Source organism: Passer montanus, unplaced genomic scaffold (assembly GCF_014805655.1).
Source record: "Passer montanus isolate IOZ18808 unplaced genomic scaffold, ASM1480565v1 scaffold41, whole genome shotgun sequence".
NCBI classification, from domain to species: Eukaryota; Metazoa; Chordata; class Aves; order Passeriformes; family Passeridae; genus Passer; species Passer montanus.
In genome coordinates this window covers 1,691,370-1,710,465 of record NW_024368930.1, presented here as the reverse complement: position 1 = coordinate 1,710,465, position 19,096 = coordinate 1,691,370, and the positions used below count along the sequence as shown (strand labels likewise).

The 19,096-nt window shown below is 42.6% G+C and overlaps 1 protein-coding gene across 2 annotated transcripts in view; it reads right to left on the bottom strand.

Annotated features, from left to right (window-relative positions):
* Positions 1-19,096, bottom strand: part of TSHZ2 (teashirt zinc finger homeobox 2) — a 210,413-nt gene that overhangs the window by 83,312 nt on the left and 108,005 nt on the right. The gene's annotated exons all lie outside the window — the stretch shown is intronic.

The window sequence follows — 19,096 nt, the reverse complement described above, 5'->3', positions numbered from 1 at the left end:
AGCCCTCATTCTCCAGTCTATCTGCATGAGCTGACCCCTTCCCACACCTTTGCCATCAGGCCAAAGAGATGAACCAGAACCAGAGGAACCATCCCCTGGATGAAGGTGCAGCACAAGCAGAGTGAAATGATGGCTCTCTGTGTGAAGGGAACTAAGAAATCCATGTGTCATCTTTCCCACACCCTTGCCATGGGTTTAGGAACTGCACAGGTCACCCAGGCTTAGAGCTGGGGAAGGCAGGGACATGGAGGTGGCAAATGTCCCCAGGTGAGGAGCAGTGACCCTGTGACACATGGCCCCTCTCCAGGATGTGTACCAGTGCCAGGCACACCACACAACAAAAACAAGGAGGGGATCCAAGGAGGATCCAAAACACACAAAGAGCAGTCCCATAGCTCTCGGTCACTGCAAATTGGATTCTTCATTCCAGCACCAATTCTTTGAGTGCCATTAACCCATTTTTCACCAGGAGTTAAGTTTTCCTTTCCTTACCACAGGAAGGTACATACAGTAATTTATTACTCACAAGATCCTTTGTCCTTCTCTAGGAAAAGCAGAAGCACCAGACAGCTGCACATCCCCCACAATATGGATAAAATTTGCTGCTTAATTAGGCATTGACATGTTTACTATAACCTTTACAGAAGAGTAACTTGTGATGAGGAATCCTTTTTTTTTTGGTGGCTGTGTAAGATACTGACACAATCTCATGAAAGTGGGAGAAATAACCAGTTCCAGCACCTCCAGAGGGTCTACAGGCAAGCCAGAGAGGGATTCTCCATCAGGAACTGTAGTGACAGACAAGGAGGAATGGCTTCAAACTGACAGACAGGAGGTTTAGGTTAGATATATGGAAAAATTTCTTCCCTGTCAGGGAGGGGATGCCCTGACACAGGTGCCCAGAGCAGCTGTGGCTGCCCCTGGATCCCTGGAAGTGCCCAAGGCCAGGCTGGATGGGGCTTGGAGCAGCCTGGGAGAGTGGAAAGTGGCACTGGATTCTGTGACTCTGTGCAGAAAGCACCATCAAAATTTCACAAAACCATCAGTCACATCTGTTTTAATGGTTTAGGGGTTTGGGTAGCTTTAAAAACACATTTCAGTGTCCTCCCTGTAAAAGCATTTCTGTTTTTGTAAATGATTTAAATTGCTGTGGGCATTTTAAGGACAGTGGAGACCAGTTCTGCAAGACAACCTCGGGTACAAGAGATGCTCGTGTTCTTCCAACAGGGCTTTTTAGTAAGATTTCATTGGACATGAAGGGATGTAGCTGGTTAACAGAAATAACATTAATTTAAGTGGACTTTGCATTATTTATTTTAGAAGTAAAGAGTGTCTTATATCTGTACACCCACATGCTTTAAATGCAGAGTCTGTAATAAGTAGCATAAATTTTGCACGTCACACTGATGTCCATGTAATAAATTGTTGAGTGACCTGTTCTCTTCCCACCAGTTCTCCCCCAGGCTTATTCTGACATTCCAAACCTCTGAGATCCTCATGTGTAACTGTGTTACAGGAAAGAAATAATATGAAAGAAATTCAAACTCAGTAACTGGATAAATGCTTCTTCCCTTTCCTAGATGAGAATTTTCCCCACCTAAATTAAACAGGCCCAGGCAGATATAAGATGGGAAAAGTGCAGTCCTGAAGAAGTGGGAGACTGAAATGTCACTATCATTAAGAATTGACAAAATTCAGGAGCTTCAAAGCATTGAATGGAAGCAATTTTTTGGCTTTTTAAATGGAAATCAGTCTTTGGTTTAGTGCTGATTGACCTCAAGACAGGATATGTCAAAATCATGACATCAATAAGGATAATGTTATTATATGGATAATAATAACAAATATAATTCCAAATTATTTGGTTTCTTAATTTCTCTCTGTGTCTTTGTGATTGGATTCATGGCAACCTGAGAAACCTGCTTCTCTAAGATGAGATCTGCAACAGAGAGCTGGTTCTTTATTCTCCAAAAAGGACATTTTCTTAGCTATTTTTGGAATATTTCCACAGAGGAGCCAAAATAAACCAGGTCCAGTTAATACACCTGCAAAAACTGGGTCTAAACCCACCCCATGGCCCTGGAGCTGGGACCTTTCCCTGCAGACAGCACCAAGCCAGGCTCCCAGGGGGGTGAATCCAGCCCTGACACCCAGGACTGCCCTGGGAGTGGCACCACATCATCCACGACTGCTGACCTGGATTGTGGAGTGTCAATACAGCTTTTTGTCAAAATGTTCATTCTCACTGTTAACTTTTCCACCAGTGGATACTATTTTTACTCAAATTTGCTCTTTTTCCATGTAGAGAAACATTTATTAAAATACATATACATATATATACATGTTTCTTTCCAAGACTGGAAAATTTATTTTCTGCCAAGGGAAGGGACAGTGAATCATTGTCCAGAACAACTCTGCTAATCCGTGTAAAACCCATGGCACCACCTGCATTTCTTCAGCCATACATATTCCAGTTTTCCTTGAAACAACATCATCAGGAAAGCAATCTCACTGTGCTAGAAGGTGATCTTGTTTCCTCCTTGTCTGGCTTCAGCTCAAACATCTTTTTGTGTTTGGCAGAAGCTGTTTCTTTCTCTGAAAGGTTCCCAGCAGATAATGGATAATGACCACTTCTCATTCCTCCTTCTCCAAGATGTCGAACTGCATTAAGCACCCACAGACAAATCTTAACCTACTTCTTTGTAGGAGTTCAGAGCTACAGTTTCATGCCATCTGAAAATCAACTGAAGAGAGAAATTCACAGCTGGGGGGGGGAAATAGTTCCCTACTCCATTGCATAACTCTTTGTCAAAGACATTTTGAATTTAATGGGATTAAAACCAATAGCACATTCTAGAAAAGCAATAGAATTCCATGGAAAGAGCTCTCAAAATATGAAATTAATCATAAAGGAGTGAATTGTAGAATTTCAGAGTTTTTAAGGTTTTGTACAAAATTTCCGTACCATGGAAATAACTTCCTGTTAAGTTCTCCAAGGTGGAAAGAAAACACAGGGAAAGATTCCTGAATGTGGCCCAGAGAGCACCTGGCTCTGAATGATGCATGGAAGGGACAAAGGGACATCTTTGTCACCTGGCCTGAAAGTCCTGGTTTTGAGTTTTAGTTCCAAAGCCAGCTGCAGCCTGTGGAAGGTTTTGGACATCCCCACAAAAGGCTGAAGATGCTCAGTTGCCTCTTTGCTGCGAGGCCAGTTCATTAATTTGGATAATGAGGCATTTTTTGCAGCTTTTGCTGCTGTTCCTATTTACCATCACACCCACTCTCAGTTTGCAGTGGCTCAGCGTGGATCACCACCATGGTGATGAATTTTGTGTCCAAAGCAACTTGGCACATCAAAGGAGGGATTTTTCCCAATATTCCTTCGAGTTTATTATTTTTTTTTTTCCCTAGAAATTAATTTTTCAAGTAGCTACAGCAGCTGATACCAAGGCATGAATCCCTGCCTCTTGCAGAGTAGGAGAAGGAACACCCACCACCATCCACTGCAGGAGGACAGGAGCAGCTTCTGCAGCAGCAAGGAAAAGAGTGGCTTCCACCCTGACTGAATTCTAACACACAAAGGCAATTCCATGAAGCCATAACTATTATTTATATACAATGCTGAAATGAAGCAATTTGGGGCTTTCATTCTGTTGTTCTTTAATTAGAGTTGTATTATAAAGTTTTCTATTAAATATCCAATTTCCTACTGGTTTAGAAGGCAAAATACCCCCGAGTTTCAGCGGGCTCTTAGCAGCAAAACCAGAACAGATTATGTCCTTTACACTTCATTCTGCACAGTTATGAGCCAAATGATCAGTGGCTGGAGGGAACTGCTTGTGAGTGACCCATAAACTCAAAAACAATAATAGAACAGAGAAAAAACCCAACACAAGCAAAAAGAGAGGTGAGCTGATGTGAGCTGCTGAGCTGAGGGCAGAGGAGGGAAGGAATTATTGTGGAGGTGTTTCTTGAATAATTTTCCTTAAGGACAACTTTGTTTGCATAGGAAATTATTAAATAAAAAGGAGCAAGGCATCCTGTCAGTCAGTTTGAATCCATTCCATGCCAGGTCCTGGCTGCTGCAGGAAAGGATTCCACCATGGCTGGAGCCAGGAGCTCCAGTACCTCACACAAGGGCTCTGAGTATCAGTGAATCATTTGCATCTCATTAAAAATATTTGTTATTTTCTACAAACTCCTGGAACTGACAATGGTTTTTACAACCAGCTGATGGTGTTTGGTGACCTCCAGATTGTACTTCCAACTGAAATGCTCCTAAAGAATGTTGGGACTGCAAAGTGCTCAACCTCCCCTTGCTCCAACCACCCCAGCTCCCTCCCTCACACCACACTCCTGTCTGGCCTCAGCAGGTGAGGGCTGGGGCAGGTGTCACACAGCCACACAGCCCAGGTGAGGTTTGTGACACAGCCACACAGCCCAGGTGAGGTTTGGGCTGGTGTCACACAGCCACACAGCCCAGGTGAGGTTTGGGCTGGTGTCACACAGCCACACAGCCCAGGTGAGGTTTGTCACACAGCCACATGTCCCCAGGCCATCACTGGGAACTCCACTCAGTTCCTGGTGCAGGCACAAAGGCTGCTCTCCAAGATGCAACATGGCCTGAAAAATTCAAGGCATACAGTAGCAGCAAATATGTTTTCCTCATTAGTGACTTTAATTGCACCACTGTAAATCACTTTGCTGATGAAAAGAGAAGTCTGAAACTTTTGTCTCCCTTTGCCTTCCTTCCGTTTTCTCTTGTCCTATTTATTGTTGTGGAAAACAGCAGAGTGGCTCTGTAAATTTATAGATTACTTCATTTAAAATCCAAGTTTCAAATTATGTTTTCCCTCTTTCATTATCCTGGGTTGCCCTAAGTACCAATCTAAATTTCTTTCAATGGCATGAGCTACCAATCAGAATCACAAAAAAATATATATCTATAGAAATTGAAATTGTAATGAGTCTTACCAGTGTATTGCTAACACTTTGGTTCATTTGATATGAACTTTGTTTTTTTAAAGTACCACATGGTAAGGCTTTGAAACTTCAGTTTGTAAAAAAAACTGTAACAGCCTTACAGCCTTTGAAGTCACTACTGATATAACTCTGAACAGATCCATTCAAGTTCAACTAACATCAGACAAATGTTTAGTGTATCAGAGGAAGCCACAAAAGCAAGGATTTCATCAATATTTCACAACAGCCTCAGGGAAACTGTAGATTGCAATGCTGTAGGGCAGCTAATGGAATTACACACAAGGGTTTTGTACATTTAAAATAAGCAGCTACTAAAAAAATTACCCTTCAGTTTGATAGAAACTGTATAAAACTGCAGATGGGAAACAATTAAATAGCTACCAACATTTATCCATGTCAGCCTGATAGGTCATTTAATAACAGGTATTTCTTTCCTCCTTTCTTTTTTTTCCTGGTAGGGCAATAATAAAGATTAACATTTATGAAAAGTAGCATAAAATATAGTGCAGCCAAATGAATAATTAAAGATGCTTCTGAAGAATTTGTTTGCTATTGTATGGCCGTGAAGACTGCTCTCCAGTAATGAAGTACATTTATATTAACTACAATTATAAATAGAAAGAAGATGAGGATTATGTTTATGGACACTTGCTTGTTATCCCAAAAAATAATAAATCTTTGGCTTGTTTCTATTGAATCCATGGCTTATCTCATGGACAGCACATTCTCCTGGAAAAGAGCTGGGCCTGGCTTGGAGCAGGTGGAGGAGGACACAGGACACTCAATAAAACCTGAGAGATCAACGACCAACACTTCCCTGGAGAGGCTCTTGGGCAGACAGGAGAATTCAGCCCTGAAAGCTCAAGGTTTATTCTAAAAACAGAGCCACAGAATCGTGTTCCTTTTCATTGCTCTTCTCAGTGTCAAAGAGCTTGCAGAACCAGCCCTTCACACGGCTGGGTTTGGCTGTTTGGGTTGGGAAATGGCTGTTTCTGTTAATAACTGATCAATAGCACAATGGAGAGACAAATTATCTGATTACCGTGGTGGAAAGGCTGATTATTTCTTGGCCAGTCCAACTCAAAACAGACCAGCTTGGCTAAATCCAACTCAGGCTCATAGAGAAGTTAAGACCCAGTTCAAGAGAGCTCCTAAAGATTTGTCCCTTTTGGGTAAGAGCAGGAAGTATTACAGCAAATCCAGAGTTTCCTGAGGACTCAGCGTGGTGAGCCAGGGATGGTTAGAGATGGAGCCAGCAGCGCTTCCCCCATGTTTTATTAAAGCTCAGAATTCCTGCCCAGCTGAAGATGCTGCATAAAGACAAGCCCCTTGCAATAAAGCATTGCCCAGGACCTTCTATCGGAGCTGATTTTAGAAAATATTAATATTAGTTTTAATAATATTCAATATTTTTATTTTAATAATATTTAATAAGTTTTAAAATCATACTACTAAAACCTTTGTCTAAAGACCAGTGGGCCTTTGGATTTTGCTTTTGGATATTCAGTCCCAGTGCAGCTCCAGTAAGACCTGCTTTAAGCCAGACTTGCCAGGAATACTCATAAATCCGTGCTGGTTACTCAGAGCTGGTTAAATGCTGCAGCACCATTTCTCTCTCAACATCCCCTTAGATAAGGTACATAAGTAGAAAGTGGGAGTATAATGTTATCTATCTTCCTCATTTGCCTGCTTTGTTTTGATCTTGCATTCCACGCAATAAAAAACTGCAAATAATTTTGAAGTGTGATTTTTCCCTTGCCAGGATCACGGTGTTAAAGGAAGAATACACAGATCATCAAGTGGCTGATTTCCCTCTTTATCTTCCTTCCAGGAACACCCTGCTGCATGTGGTGGTCCAAATGAATACTCTGCTTCTTTGGTGACAAATCTGATGGCCAGCAAACATTGACTTTTGACCATTAGGCTTGCCTGCACTTACAGCCACATCACCATCAGAGCACTAAGGCAGCATGAAGGTCACTACCCCCGGCAGCATCTTCCTTCCACCAACTTCCCAGAGATGTAAGCAATAAGCACTTGCAAGAGATTGATATGATACTTTGTGAGTAATTTGGATGAACTATAACACTAACCCAGTAAAGTATTATAATTTTAAATGTGTCCAGAAAATAATTGAAATTCTGGTTTAGCTTCATCATAATGCACAGTGCTGGGTATATTTAACAGCTGACTAGTTTAGCATGAATATTGCTTTACAAATGAGGTCATATTGTTTTTAAGAAACAATATTGCTATCAAACATGTTTAGGAGGAAAAGCAAGAGATTATGAGTACACTTTTAACCTTTCTGTCTCTTTCTATATCTGTTTACTATGGTGATTTAGGTGCTCAGTGTTGTTTGAAGGCAAACATAGAAGGTTCTGGCATTTAAAAGAGATCCAGTAATGAGCAACTGGCAGTCAGATTCTTTCTTATTATTACTCTGTCACAAAATCTCTGTTCTACATCACTCCATCTTTGCAACACCAGTCAGAGATGAGAAAGGTCAAAACATCTCCTTCAGACGTGCAGGCAGCACCCAAGAGCCAGAACCCAGCCCAGGCTGTGGGGAGAGCAGAGCCACAGGTAACAGAATTCCACTGCAGCAAAGCTTCTGCATGGGCAGAGTGGGATCACCACCACTTCTGTCCCCCTTTGCACGGGGGATACCTAAACAAGCCATCCAAAAGAGCATTTAACACCAAACATGGATAATTTCCATTCACCTCCACAATATTTGGGTATTTCTCTGCCAGAAGGGTCTGATCCTGCTTTTCCTGTTGTGTTGCAGCCAGCAGAGCCAAGGCTGCAGCGACTGGGAGAAGACTCAGCCTGGGATCTTTTGAAATCCTTTTCAAAATGGAAAGAATTTTAAGATCCTCTCTGAAATATTCTCTCTGAGGCACAACCTCAGGTGGCTCTGGGAGCACGAACTTGGAACCAGTTTTGCCTGGAATTAGGGGGAATCAGCTCCTATCACTCTGTTGATTGCCAATGTAAACACACTGCCTGTTTATTATTCCCTCTGTTATTTCATCATTTATTTATTTGATTTATTTATTTGCTCTTTTGTTATTTACTGCCTCCAACATCAGCACTGCCTTGCCAAAATCTTCTACCAACGTGGAATATAATTCTTCCTTACCCCAAAATTTCCCTGCTTTGATTCACTCCAGAATTTTCCTCTCTTTCTACCCAGTTCTGAGATGCTGCCCCACAGTTTCCTTGCAGATATAAAGACCTTTTAATAGTAAGAATTCTAATAATTTTCGGTAGTAAAATTAGTACTGTTGGCTCTGCTCTGCAAAGAAACTTGTGCAAAACAAATCAATCCATGTCAAAAGGAAAAACTTCCAACTGATATGGAAAATAAGCACAGTGTCCAAGTATCTATCAAGATTCATAAAATAACGGAAATTTCAAGGGAAGAAAAAAAAAATCACTGTAACCCAAATATTAAGCTGTGTTCTTTTAAATTGGGTCTCAAATGATCCAAGGAAGGGTTGAGAGCCAGGGCCAGTGCACAGATCATTTACAGATCATAATCACCCAGTCTCAGTCTGCATTCCTGCCCTGTCCTAAGTGATATCTGACATTTATCACTTGGGACAGAGCATGAAAAAAGAGGCAGCAGCAACAGGAGGCTGCAGCTGCACGGGCTCAGCCTTTCCTGAATCTCAGCAAGAAATAACAACTGAGTTATGGGCAAAAACCCCAGTAATCAGGGAGGTCATTACTGACAGAAACAACTTCTCCAGCACAGGTACCATGATGTCACCACTGCTGAGGAGAGGGACCGGGACCTCAACAAAAAAGCCATTTATTATTTCCAGCACCAGTGGACCTGAGGCCTGCAGGAGGTCACAAAACACTCCAGTGATCAAAAATCCAGATTGAAGTCCTGAAGGATGAAAGGATGGATTAACTATGACCCAACTCTCTACTACCCAGCTCTGTAACAGAGTAACAAAACTTTATACAAAACTTTAGCAATTGCCCCACTTTCTTTTTTTTTTTTTTTTTTTTTTTCCTGGAGCCTCTCAGACTTGGAAGAAAATGCAACAGAGGGCATCTGACCTCTACCAAATTACTCAGAATACTGACTTTGAAAGATGAATTGCTGCAGCAGGCAAGTCCAAATATTTTAAAAAGCCATTAAAAAGGGGCTATTTAAAAATGTTTACAGAATTAAAATACAGTTATTATTGTTCTGGTAATCCCAAGGGTAAGTGCAGAATTTCCAAGCGATTAGATCCACACAAAAAGCAAATTTCTCCATTTTTGTTTTAATTTCTCCCTCCTCCATTTCATCAGCATTCAACTGGGACACCATCCCTGGAGGTCTGCCCTTGGGCAGAGGAGAAAATGGGCCTGGGTGTTTATTAGGGCATCATTTTCTGTCTGGGTGGCATCATTGATTTCCTGGGGAAGGGCCCATGCCAAGTCAGGATCAACTCTGTGAGCAGCCAATCCATCAGGTGGGAGCAGGTGGCATAAGGAATGGCTGGAAAAGGAGGAACAGCTGAAATGGATGGAAGAGGGAAAGTAATAAGAAAGTGATCAGTGCAAGTACAAGCAGCTGGAAATAAATCAATCAAAGCAGTGCAGGGCAGAGCTTGCTCTGAGAGGGTTCCCTTCAACGTGAGCAGGGCTTTAACCTCCACAGCAACACAGAAATCTGAAAGGTTTTCCCTCGAAATTCTCCTGGGAAGCAGGAGGACGAGCAGAGCAGGATTATTGGAGAGAATCAGAGAGAAAGCCCAGCCTGCGTCCTGGAGATGCAGGGAGAGGCTGGGACAGGGAACATCACAGGGAATTCTGGACATTGCATCTCCATCCCTGTTCCAACTGTGTTTGTTCTGTGGGAATGTGGCACACGATCTGCACTCAGATTTTAAACAGACCCCTGGAGCAGTAACTGAAATAAAAAATAGAGTGGGAAGTGCACAGTGTTATAATAAAAGACTCACACACTCACTGGTCTTCCTAAACAGAAACCCACCCAATCTTTTTATTAAGGCTTGGATTCAAACCAGGAAAATCCATTTGCTACCAAAAATCTGATTACTCATGACAAAATAAAATCTCTTGCACCTTATCTAGCACAGGTTTTGTACTGGGTGCTGATAATGTGAAAGTAAAACTTGTGATTTCTGCTGGTTTTATCAGTGGGAGCTGTGCAAGTGTAGCTCTGCAGAGCTTTTTGACAACACACAAGGATACTCTGGCTGTGGACACCAAGCCCTGCTTGATTTGCTAAGTAGAGAAAGTCCCTTAGGATTTTATGGGTAAAGTTGATTTGGAGCTATAAAATTGAAGCATTTATTAGAGACCAGAGGCCAACAACACTTCATTACAGACTGTCTAAACACTTTCAGTTTATCCACTGTGTTCAAATCCAAACAATACTTCCCTTTCAAAGCATTCTGGCCTGGTTTTCTTTCTCTTTCTACCAGCAATAACACCTTAAAAATGCATTTTTAATGTGTTTATCAATCTAAAATTTAAATGAAGGCAAAGCCTGCCACAGAACGAGCCAATACCTGCACAAGGTTTGTCTTGAACAGCTCCCAGTTCTCCTTGTCTACACGGGCTAATTGCTGTATCCACCAATGCACAGCTGGAAGTTGACCAGTCTGTATCTGAATTTTAGAATTTTGTAATTTTTTAAATTTTATTTTTCTTATACAGCCCCTTCCGTGCAGTCAGTTCCCTTACACCAACTGGAAATGGGTTGCACAAACAGAGAAAAACATGTTTAAAGGAAGAACTTGCAGGAAGACTGAAGCTGCTTTTAATCCATTATTTAAGAATTTGCCATGTTTTAGTCTCTGCCCCTTTCAAACAAGTCTTTAAACACTCACTGGGAGGAAAAGCAGCCAAAAATGTCAGGGGCAGCTTGATTGCACCAGCTCTTGGGGTCTATGGAGCTGAGCAGAGAAGGCTGACTCTGAAGGGTTTCATTTGTAATAATTTTTCAGTTGTTAAGGATATATTAACCTCTCCTTGTACAAGAAGCTGAATTTCTTACTGCCTTAATTCTTCTGGAGCAAAAGGATTTAGCGAGAGGAAGAATTGGCTCAATGTTTTGTTTTCCTTGGCTCTCTCTTGTTCCTGGGGCTGTTTCTTTTTGTCTGATGGGCACCTACAGATCACAGAATCATTTAGGTTGGAAAAGACACCCATGGCCACTGAGCCCAACCATTAATTCCAGCAATTATTTTTTGGGGGCATTAATTCAAATTTGTGGAAGGCAAAGTGTTGCCCACCACTTTGGAAATGAAACACTGAATTCCCACTTCACCTTCTCCATTATCATGAATCTTAAAAAATAAAAAAAAAGGATAAGATGATTTCCCATATTATTTCTTAATTTGTTCATCCTCATCTGATTCAGAGACAACCTCTCCTATGAAATTCGTCTTCCTCCGAACACAATTCAGTCTCCTCCACCAGCATCAACTGCCCCAAGGTGGTTTCACTTCAGTCTCCTCTTCCTTCCTCAATTTTTGCCTTTTCTGCTCCTGGTGAAAATGCTGATGTTATGTGCGACACTGGAGGAAGCAGACAATTAAAGGTCAAAAATTCAAGTGTTTTTCTGTTCCACCCTGCATAAACCCATTTCTGTCAGGGAGGCAATCATGTCTGCAAATGCACTTTACAGGGCTGAAATCTGCTTCTCAACTTAAACCATGTAACATTTAAATATCAAAAACTTTGTTTTCTAATGAGCGAAGTATTGAGGGGGGAGAAATGAATTATATGCTTGATGTATACTGAAGGCTGGGAAAATTAAGGCCATTTCCCATGGTGAGAATGCAGTGATTTCAGTTTGTGAGAATAAATTAAACCTTTGGGAGAATTTGTCTTCCATTAAATTGAACAGCTAAACAGGCACAGAAGATTTTAATGTCACCACCAGCAAACCCCAAAGGTTACAAAAAGAAAAAGAAACAGTGTTTTCTTGTTTGGAAGTTCTCTGTCTCTCTACCTAAGAAAAGATGCAAACTGTAAATGTATGTTGAGACACAAAGACTCTTAAAGATCATAATTCCATTCCTATACCATATGCTATTAATGTCTGTCAACACTGTTTAGCCAGCAACTGCTGACAGAACCATATTTGCTATCTAAATACATCATAAATAAATCAGTAATGAACTGCTTTAGTAAACCTTCTGCACTGATTGGAAATACAGATCGAGTAAACAAACTCTGGGGATAACATTTTGCAGCTCCAAGTACATACAAGTGTTTAATGTCAGTGACAAAGTCACTCACACCTCTCTCTCTGCAAGGCACCAGGCGGGGAAAGAAAATCCTAAGGATGGCAAAAGTGTTTAATCAATTGTAGCAAATGTACCTGTCAGCATTCATCATATTACCTCTCCTAGGTTGTTTTTTTTTTACCTGATGCAAATCTCAGCAAAGGGACTTTCAGCTGGGGACAAAACCAAACCCCTGGGCAAGTGCTGGTCCTTGGGCTAAGGAGAGGTCACCACATCTGGCTGAGCCTCCTGGGCTCTGCCAGGCACAGCTCTGCCCACTTCTTACCAAGCAAAAGAGCAGATTTTGTCATAAATATGAGTCTTTTCCAGGACAAAACCCAGGAGCCAGGAATGCATCTCCAAGAGGATTCCTGATCTGCTGCAGGTTAACTGGGAGTTTTGCACTGCAGAGTTTTTGCTGCTGTTTAAAAGAAAAATGCACATTTATGCCAGATTTGGGCTTTGTGATGTGGAATACACTGAAATCGAAAACTTCAAGTACTTTGTGAAGGTACAAGATAAAAAATGGTAGGAAACATTCCCCTGTTTGTTCAAGCAAAACCCATCAAATGTCACCGGGACAAAAAGGAACTGTTCGGTGAAGAGGGGCTGGAACTGGGATTTATCTCATGAGGTGGAATACTGAGAGACAGGAATTAGTAGTAATGTTGTCTGTTAGATGTAAAAAAAATCCACCAGCACCATAAAATTGCAACTCAATAAATATTTCCAGTCTTTCCAACTCTTTTTTGACACAGGTTTTTTGAAAGTTACTTTCTGACAGCTTTCTGGTAATTAGACACCACAGCTTTATATCAGAAGAACAGTCTTAATTAAGACTGCAGAGAGATGCTAAAATTATAATTTCCTCTATGCTATATTTTAGTAGCAGAAATTCTTGGAGATCCCTGTGGGATGAGACTTTAGTCCAGAATAAAACAAGTGCTAATTTATCATGATGCTCACAATGGATGATACTTTAAAACCAGAACTGATCTCCTGGATGGAGGATGCACGTTTCTCTTGACGCCATCACACAACTGAATTACCCTTTGTTTCCCCCCAAGTTCACAGCCTGGTGCTGTGTAAGATGCAGAAAAGTCCCTGCTTACAAATCCAGGGCTGCCAAGGCTCGGAAGCAGCGGCAGGTGTTATCCTTTAGAGCAGGAATGGGCTCGAGCAGCTCCCCGTGCCCTTCCAGAGGGATGGATGGGATCCATCCTCCTTCCCCTGCTGCCCTGCCCTCCCTGCCCGCCTGCAGCTGGGGGAGCAGTGCCCTGGGAAAGGGAAGGAGCCTGGGCTAAAAGGAGCACGGCTCTGTGAGGGAAGAAGGGTAGAATCTGATCTTCCAATAAATCAGGATATAAATTTAAATTATGAGCACCTTAAGAAGACGGAGGTTCATGCAAAAGAATACAGTGTAAGACAAGGTTCCCTCTGGTGTCATTTGTTTTCGTGACAAGCTGCAGAGATTGCTGCAACAGAAGAAGTCCCAAGCTCCTAAATACCATCTCAAGTAGAGTTCATGTAAAAAAGAAGAGAAGCGGCACCGTCTGGATGATAAACATTCATATTTTACAACCTTTCAGTTTATTTACTGATATATCTTTTTCTAACTATATTTGTTGTTTGTATCAGCTTGCCTAGGCAAAACAGAGCCATACATAATTCAGGGCTAAAATTGCCATCAAGTCACCGCAGAATCGAAACAAATAGACCCCAAATGTATATTTTTCATTAATAACCCTCCATTACCAAGTTCCGACACTTGGAGCCCAAAAATAAATAAATAAACCGGCAAGATAAAGAAGAAAGACACCTCATTATTTAATGCCAGTCTCCCTGGCTTTGTGCTGGGAGCAGGTGGAGGCATTGTCTGGAAGTTGTGACCCGGGAGCAGTGGCCAGGGCTGGCAGGGGCCAGCACGGAGGAGCCATCAGCCACTCGGCCAAAGCTGTCACCAGCCCTCAAGCCTGAGAGACAAGGCTAAGTGTGGAGGCTCCCATGCCACTTACACATTTCATTTTTTGCTGTCTTCCTGTCCAAAAAAAGGAAGAAGAGGGGGAAAAAAAAGGGAGGGGTGGAGTGGGAAAAAGGAGAGAGAAGAAAAAGAACTGTTAATTTCGAGCTGAAAATAGCAGCTGCTAATGGGCTTTTGCACTCCTTTAGTTGCTGCAAGGTCATGGTCAGAAGTAGCCTGTGATTGATTCTAAAGAGGAGCTCGGCTCATGTCTGTAATGGACATTAAAAAATCTGAAAGGAGCTCAAAAGGGAAAACAAAAATGTGACACATTTTATGGAGCCCTGGAGTCCTCCAGGTTCTCAGGATGAACTTGGAGGGTGGAGTCATGGCCTGTTTTTTTAATTGTCCCTCATAATAATTATTGCATTACAAGGAACAATTAACGGTGTAGATTAGTCTAACTTCATCAATTTTATGGCCATTTTATTGCTGTTTCTTGCAGCTGTGAGAGGCAGAGCCCGCCTCCTCCATCCCCGTGTGTAAAGGGTTAAATGAGATGAGTGACAGCCTTTCTGCATGATTTACAACTTGGAGCCCTGTAGTGAAACCAGCGCTTGATGGATGATCCTGAAAGACGGAGACTAACCATAAATCATGTCTTTGAATCATTGACAAAGATAAAGGAGAGAAAGAAAAAGCACTGGCATTGACATTCATTCTCCCAATAATGTACATTGACTAGTTACAATACAGAGCCTTAATTAAAAAAGCGAACTCCAAGTGGGCACCTCGGTGCGCGAGCCTCATGCAAATCACAAACACAAGTTCCAGCCGCATCCAGGAGAGCTTACCTCGCTGGGATCAGCTCTTGGGGAACAAAACCCGCTAAACACGCTCCTAACCTCCTCGGTGTTTAGCATCCAGCTTTCCCTTTTTGTGCCGGTTCTTAATTTCAGCTCATTGTCAGAGCCCCCGCCCCGCAAGGTGAGAGCTCTGCTGTTCCAGGCGCTGCTGTGGGATGCAGAGATGCCAATCTCCGCAGGCAAAACAAAGGAAGGGCTATTATTATCTCTGCTGCTCCGAGAAATACAGGGAATGTTCCCGGAGATCTGGGTGATGGGTTCAGGAAAGGGGAACGTGTTTGTGTATCGGGATAGCTCCGTGACAGAAAGGTGCTGGAACTCAGAGGGAACCACATCCATTAAAGGTTTCCAAATTTTCAGTGGGGATGAGAAGAAAACCCAAATTTCCTGAGGAAGAGACCGCTTATGCCCACTCACAGGAAGGGATGCCCGACCTGGCCATCAGCAGCACCTGAAAGATTCCCTTCCCAAAAGCACAGCTATCACCTTTCCCTCTCAGAGCTGGCACACGACAATACATTCAATATTGCACAAGAGGTGAGAGAAACCCCACAAAAGCAGATTCCAAGAGACTAAAGAGATGCGCAGAAATGAAATACCAAAGGACAGAATCCATGGAGAGAAGAGAAAGGCTGAGAGATACTCATTGCCCACTGTGCTTAATCTTTTCAAAAGAGAGTCACAGATCTAAAAAGTTCATGTGCTCCTGTGAAAGAAAGCACCAGGAAATCAATTCCCAACTTTTCCAAGTCTTGTGCCTTTCCCAAATCTTCCCGATTTGCCAAGCATTTAATCCTCATGGTTTCAAGAAAATACTGGGATTTCACACATGGCAAAACTCAATTATAAAAACAAAACAAAAGAGGACAAGCAGCACTAAGCAGGTTTTTGCTGGTTAAGGAAAGCAGCTTCTCCCAGAGGGAACAACTTGGACAGCTGAGGAGGCACAACAGGGCCTATTTTAGAAGGTACAACAATCATAATAAATTCCCTTTATTTACTTGCACAAAATTTTTTTTATTCTTCCGTCTGCCTGGCCTTAGGTCTCTTTTTCCTCTACTCTTTCCCCAGTCCTTCAGGTGATTAAGAATATTTTAAAGTGCACATATCTCTACAGAAAATCTAAAGACTTCACAAACATGAGCACCCCTGTTCAGGCAGCAAAGCCAAAGTAGTACATTGTAAAAAATATTTGATGATATCCAGCTCCTTATTTACAATTTGCAAGTTTCCTTCAGCACAGCATTTGTAATTTAAAATCGTTTTCGCAAATGATTCTTAATGCCAACAGCATTTTGATGCAGGTTCACTTGGACCAGGTACACAAGAGTTTTTTTTCCCCCTGGATTGCATGAAATAGAGCTTGGTTTCAAATTTCTAAAGCAAATGTGTTGTCTTGTTGGATTGATTGGATCTGCCATTTGTTTTCCTTAAGTATTTGCTGAAGTTTATTTTTCCAATAAACATTTCTATTACAAACAATTTCCTCAGATATTTACCAGCAGTTAGAGGGGAGAGAACACAGTCCTTCACTTGAAGTTGTTTATAAATTCAAAAGGATATGCATTGCCTCCTTCCCTTCCACTTCTGTGCCCTATCCCAGCCTCAGTATTTGGTTTGAATTCTTTCTCTGTGTTACAAAAAAAAAAGGGCAGTAGCCCCTGAGAAAGCTCCGTTAGTAGAATATATTGTTGGAGTGAAAAAAATTGGTGTGAAGGGGAAGTTTAGGCTGGATATCAGGGAAAGGTTCTTCCCCCAGAGGGTGCTGGCACTGCCCAGGGAATGGGCACAGCCCCAGGGCTGCCGGAGCTCCAGGAGTGTTTGAACAGTGCTGCCAGGGATGCCCAGGCATTGCTGGAGTGTCTGGGCAGGGCCAGGAGCTGGACTTGGATGATCTCTGTGGGTCCCTTCCAGCTCAGGATATCCCATGATTCTATGAAATTGTCAAACTTGGAAAAATTACCCTCTATCTCTTCTTTCAAGGAAGAAAAAGTATGTCAGAAAAGAACTGAAATTCAAATTTTTGTTTGGAAACAGAAGAGTACCTGAAAGTAACAGGTTTAGAAGCACAGGGAGAAGAGGTGGTGGCAACTGAACTCAGGTGTGTCCAAGTTCAGCCTCTGCTAGATTTTCTGGTCACAATTCCCATGGCACAGCACCAATATTCCACCTTTTAATACCACAGAGCACCACAGGAAATCAGAATCCAGCCGAGTGCTCCCTAATCACTCCACAGTAAATGATTCCCACGAGGGCTGAACACAATGGCAGTACTTCCAGCCCCTAAAAAGTCCCATTTGGGCCAGAGCAGAGAGCCTGATTTCAGTTTGCTCCTTTAATCAGTGGCCTGATTTCCATAGCAGCTGGCTGGCTGAAGGAGCACAGCTATCCTAATTATATCATTTTGCTAAATCTTGAGGTGCTAAAGAAGACAGCCATTGAGCTGTCACAGGAAATGACCCTGAAACCAAGCAAGATGTTCCACTAAGAAGCAAATACACCTTTGTTGCAAAGTGCTGTAGAGGATGCAGGGGCTGTTACTCAGGGCTGCTCACCAGGAGTGTGTGTGTCTGTGTGTGTGGGGGTGTGTGTGTGTCTGTGTCTGTGTGTCTGTGTGTCTGTGTGTGTGCTGCACCTCCGAGACTGTGGGAATGAGCTCAGGATCAGCTTGGAGAGGATTTGGGATGCAGCGTGAGTCACTCCTGATTCCCAGCAATGGGAATGGGGCCAAGCTGGGATGGGAGGGACAAAAGCTCCCTTGGTGCCAGGCTGGGGGTGAAAGGCAGGTTCAGAGGTGCCAGGGAAATGCCTCCTGAGGTTACAGCAGTGGAGTTACAGGCCTGGACAGGACCTGGGTGTGTGAGGAGAGCGCTGGCTCTGGGAGAGGCACAGCTCCAGCCCTGCATCCTCCCGATGTGCCCAGCGAGGGCACTGGCAGTTTGCTGTGCCCCAGATGTGCCCAGGCTGCAGTTTGCTGTGCCCTTTGATCAGGTCTGTGCCAGGAGCTGCCATGAACCCACCCAGACTGATCCCAGGGGTTCTGTGCTGTCCCCTGTCCCCAAAGCACAGAGGACCCCTGGGCAGGCTTAGAGGCTACACAGGAGGGCTGGGGTGAGGGAAGAGTTAATACAATAGGTTTTGGCATTTGACAGAGAATACTTATGTTTAACCATTCATAACTAAATCACATCAATTTAAGTGGATTCCATGTATTTCTGACTCTCACATTAATCTCTATGCAGAGAGAGTGTCTAAATATTTGTCTCTTTCAGTTCCGATATTGTAATTCTCTACCAAAACCAAGGGGAATCCCTCGGTTGGCTTTTTTTTCTTTTACCTCCTCTTCTTTTTCTTACCTTCTTCCCTTTATTTTCTGGTAGAAGAAAGTGGTGGAAGGCTTTGGATGATCATTTAAGGAAACAGGGATTTAATAAACCCCGTGTTTGGGTACATCACAGCTTTTATGTTGGTGCTGAACTCCACATACATTAAATCCACATCATCTATCAATCTTACAGTTGCGTGTCACTTATGAAAATCTACTGAGTATTGTTTTCATCTCGCCTTACAACAAGCAGCAAAGCCTCATGAATACTGAAGAGCATTGTAAATACTGCACATCTTTTATTTTTAAAGGTCTAGACAGTTTGGAATGGCGAGATTTCTTTGTTGAAAATTGCAGCTTAAAGCAATAATTCCCCGTTTGCCCGTGCCCTGGTTTTGCTGTCCTGTGTGCAAACAAGCAGAAGTGCTCTGGGTGTCATCAGAACACTTCCAGTGGTGCTGCTGCTGCTGCAGCCCCACCACGCCGGGGCTCAGCTCTGCCAGCCATTAATCCAGCCCCAGCTTGGTTCTAGTGTGATATTATTATTCAAATTCCATCCCACTAGGAAGCAACCAGCTCTGAGATGTATCTATTCATTTCCACTGCTTTATTGAAATCTGACAACCTGCTTTTTCTACATTTTTGAATATTGCAACTTTATGACCACACACTGCCATCACCCTGCTCTTATTTG